Raw genomic sequence first — 5087 nt, 5'->3', positions numbered from 1 at the left:
CCTGCGGAATGTCATCCGCGCTTGGTGGCCTGGCAACTGGATCTCAAATAAGGAACTACCTCGCCGGTGTCTTCAAAGGGCGCTACACGGAAAATAAAAAAAAGGTAAAATTTACCTTTTTGCGAGGTGAATTTTTTCCACCCCTCTTTCGAGGTAAATTTTACCTTTTTTGCATTCACCTAGCAAAATAGTAAATAATACCGTTTTCCCATTTACTGATTTAAAAGGCAAATGCTGGTTGGTTTGATTGTTTTCTTCAATAAGAATTAAAAAAATACAAAATTCTTTCAAAAATGATATTTGTTGGAGATAAATAGGGACTGGTTATTCGGCTTCGCGTTCTTCTGAGCCGCTATGGCCGCTGAATCCACCTGCGTTGCGTACATTCATGGCCTCCTCCGTTCGACTAATCCGGTCAGGTTCGGCTTTTCCGGCTGGAGGATGACGTGGAATACACCTCAAAGCTCTATGGGCCGATCTGAAACAAAATCAATACACTCAACGAAATCGACACATTGTGGCTATGTGTCAGCCTATATAGATTTTTGCAATTTGTCCCTCAAATGAAGACTATGTGTCGCACAGATAGCAAAAAACATAGAAACGTTATATGCGGCGACACATAAAGGTCATACGTGATACAAATTAATGCTATAAAATTTGGTATTTCAAGCCTATGTTTAAAGTATATAAGTTCAATAAACTTTTCGGTTGTTTATTGTTATAAATTTTATTTCCTTTCTGCTAATAAAAAATCTAGAATTATACTTAAACATTTAAAACTTGGACAGACTTTTTTATTGAACAACTTTTCTCATTACATATGATACAAAACGACAATAATTTTCACCTTTTCACTTAATCAACTTGTGCAGTGCGAACCACGAAAAATTCCCCATGAGGACATCTCTTCTCGTCATCCGGAATCGAATTTCCACCTCTGTCCTTGAAATGACAACTTCCGGGACATCCTAAAAACCACCAGAACGTTCGGTGGTTCATATCCGCTGACGGTTTCATGTCATTTGGTGTTTTTCTTTAAAAAAAATGAATCTAAGCATTAGATTCATCTAAACAGGAAAAAAAAATCTCGCAATTATCTTTGTTCCACTGATGCTATCGTTCGAAAGAAGTTGCCGGGGATTCCAAAACTGCTTCCAACTCCGTTTTTTTTATTCGGATTGTTCCTAAACGTTTTCTGTTTCAAACACACACATTGTACGAAGAAAGATGTTGACGGTAAAGCAGCTTAATCTTCTGTCCCGACGATAATTTCTGCAGGAAACAATTCCTTCGCATCCGGATTATCCGACAAATTTTCTTTTTCAATCCGATTTTGCGTTCGCGCCATTTTGAATGAAGAAAAAATATCATCGAAAAAGATTTTCGATGATCTTTGGACAGCTTTCGCACGTTCATTTTAGAACAGCCAGCCCAGTTTATTTTTCTCACATAAAGTTTATGTGTGAAAATATTATTTATCATTTTATTCTAATGAAATCAATGTGTTGAATAATTTTGGAATCGTATGTGTGGAGAAACATACGATTTAAATGTGGATTTTTTGCAGTGTAGTATTATGACGAGAACCAGCACAACTAAATGATATTTAAGAACACTTACCATTCTATTCCGATTTTCACATATTAGGCACAAAGCAAAACTTGTTCCTAGAATGACAAAACAGCTTAACCTCAATGAACGGGTTCGGCGAATAGTTACTTTTTTTAGAAGAATTGTACCGTTTTGTTTAGCTCAATCCAGGTCAATTACACCTCGCTACGAGGTAAGTTTTACCTTATTTGGATTTACCTTTTTTTCTATAGGTGAATTCTAGAGTTTGTTTTGATTAGGTCGTATGAACCACCTGATGTTTTTTGAGAAAATCGATGTTGAAGTTTTACAACACATTTTTAATTCTTGTTTTTAATATATGGCTTGGAATTGCCCCAAAATCTGGTATGTGATGCCAAATTAGACGAAAAATGTGCTACTATATTCTATACAGGCGTGAAAATAGTTGTTCGTGTGATAATACACTTCCAACCTTTTGCATTGCATGTTTGGCGCAAACGTCGTTTTGCAAGTTAATAAATTTTATATTAAGCCTTGATTTATTTTGTCTCTTATTTAACTTTCTCTTGCTAACTTGCTTGTGTCTGCTTCAAGAATAAAAAATTCTAATATGATATGCCTTTCTGCAGGGTGGGTTAGTAATTAGAATGTGATTTGGAGTATTATTTGTTTATTTATGTGGCAATTTGCCTAGCACTTCTAAAAGAACATAATAGAAAACAACTTACATTTGAATCCCTGGAGCCATGGAGCATTTTCTTAATCTCTGTGGTGATATTCGCTCAACAGAATTGCTCCGTAAATCGCCCGGCAATAGTGGAGGGGCGCTGTCCAAATCTCTATCCCTGCTCGAGTAAAGCAGTCTCTTCTACATCGCTGCAGCAGCCAGAAACTGGTCTTGCGGGGAACAGTCCATCGGGTTTCTACTCGGATGTGAATGACTGGGTGGACTACCGTTCTTTAACTTCAATACCCGTTCAAGTACGGAAACTAATACACAGCTGGCTGCCGCTGTGGTTAGAAAATTCAAAAATGAAAGTTTGTTTAGCCATAAAACTGTCGCTTTAAACTTACCTAGCATCAAATCGGAACCGTCTACCCTGCTGAGAGAACTAGAATCACCACTAATGACGAACTTCATTGAACATTTTAATTTTTTCCGATGCATTTTATGAAAAATGCATAACGTCGCAAAAACCATCACGCCGAAGCGATATTTTGCGACCTTTGTTTTGCACGATAATCCAGCGCAGTGCAAAAAGTCCCAAAAACCAAATTTCACGCGAAAATGAGAAACTCATTATACGTCCTAAATTCAAATCATTTTGTAGAATTTGTTTAGTAATCAAATGAAACCAAATTTGTACCTTACATAGAATACATGTTTTTCAACCGTTTGCAGCCAATAACTCAATTTTGTTCATATTGGTTCATACGACCTAATCAAAACTAACTCTAGAATTATACTTTTTTATCGAGCTCAATTCAGGTGAACTCAACCCCCTGGCAACTTGACAGTTCTGGCGAGTTTCGTGTGCCTGATTAAAATTCGCAGATGTCGCATGTGTACCGCTTGTTTACATACTTTTCGAACCATGCGTATGGAAAGGGCACATCATCAAATGTGGTGCGAATCATAAAATTCGAATGGATGAAAAAAAGTTTCAACCGAAACTATTACTCTCATTCAATATTTTACCTATTTATTTATTGTATAGGAACAGTTTTCTATAAACCGAGGCATTTTCTGCTATAATTTGAAAGATTTGTTATACTAAAATTTTCATATGTCTCGCAGTTTATGAAAATCACTCAATGATGGTTGTGGTAATATTTTGTTTTACAATTATTGTGTACGATCGTCAACAATAGTTTCAGTGGAAGGGGTTCTTTTCCCAAAAATCTGCCGTATATTAGTGAATTATTTTGATCAGTCCAGAAGTTTTAAACCTTATAAAGGACACACAGATTTACGTCTGTGTGCCGTTTGCTTCGACTGAACTTCTGAAAACAAATTCATTCTACGTATAACTGAGCTAATTTTCAATTCTTAACATTTTTTTCATTTGTTGAATCGATTAAAAGAAACCATATTTCCATATGCGCCTTTCCGACATGTTAAGTCGCTTGATTTTCGATTTGACAGAACCAGAGAACCAGAAAAAACTGGCACACGCGATTTGTATGGGAAACGTCAAGTTGCCAGGGGGTTGGGTGAACTTCACCTCGCTACGAGGTAAGATTTACCATTCTTGGATTCACCTTTTTTCTCGGTGAATTGTACCTTTTTTCCAACCTCGATTCAGGTAAATTTTACCTCACTGTGAGGTGCGTTTCACCTCGAAGAGGTAGAAGTTACCTTTTTGACTTTCACGAGCGTTCTCCTTTGCTAACTCGGTAAATTTTACCTTTTTATTATTTTCCGTGTAGAAATCGAGACTCGGGAACGTACACGAAAAATAATAAAAAGGTAAAATTTGCCGAGATAGCAAGGTACCTGAATCGAGGTTGGAAATAAAGTACAATTCACCGAGAAAAAAAGGTGAATCCAAAAAAGGTAAATCTTACCTCGTAGCGAGGTGAAGTTCACCTGAATTGAGCTCAATAAAAAGTATAATTCACCTAGAAAAAAGGTAAATCTAAACAGAGTAAAATTTACCTCGTAGCGAGGTGAAATTGACCTGGATTGAGCTAAACAAAACGGTACAATTAATCTCGAACAAAAGTAACTATTTGCCGAATCCGTTTTTTGAGGTTAAGCTGTTTTGTCGTTCAGAAGGGAAGTTTTGTTTCATGCCAATATGAGAACATCGGAACAGATTGGTAAGTGTTTTCTTAGATATAATTTAGTTGTACTGGTTCTCGCAATAAAACTTTGCTTTTGTTTCAGATCGGCCCAGCTTCGAGGTGTATTCCACGTCATCTCCATGTCATATCATTTCGGAAAAGCCGGACATGACTGGATTAGTGGCCATTATGGCGCGGAAGGAGCCGAATTGCCACGAGCCTGGCGAAAAAAGGACTTATCTCAATAGTTTTTTTTTTAAACACGGTGATACATTTCAAAAATAAATATAATGAATAGTCCCTATTTTTTTCAAATAAATATTCATTTTTGAATGAATTTTGTTTTCATTTTTATTGAAGAAACCTACCAAACCAACTAGCATTTACCTTTTAAATCAGTGAATGGGAAAACGGTGTTATTTACTATTTTGCTAGGTGAATTGAAAAAAGGTAAAATTTACCTTTTTGCTAGGTGAATGAAAAAAGGTAAAATTTACCTCGAAAAAGGGGTGGAAAAAAATCACCTCGCAAAAAGGTAAATTTTACCTGTTTTTTATTTTCCGTGTAAGTGCATGGATCGGGCAGACGCTGCGAAAAGATGAGAACGAGATTTGCAGAGAGGCTCTTGAATGGAATCCAGAAGGACATCGAAGAAGAGGCAGGCACTCATCTTTGTTTGAAATGGTTTTATCGGAATTTCGGATACTAGCAATACAACAAAGCAC

Source organism: Uranotaenia lowii, chromosome 2, assembly GCF_029784155.1.
Source record: "Uranotaenia lowii strain MFRU-FL chromosome 2, ASM2978415v1, whole genome shotgun sequence".
Lineage (NCBI taxonomy): Eukaryota > Metazoa > Arthropoda > Insecta > Diptera > Culicidae > Uranotaenia > Uranotaenia lowii.
The sequence above is the reverse complement of the archived record's forward strand: the minus strand, read 5'-3'. Positions refer to the sequence as shown.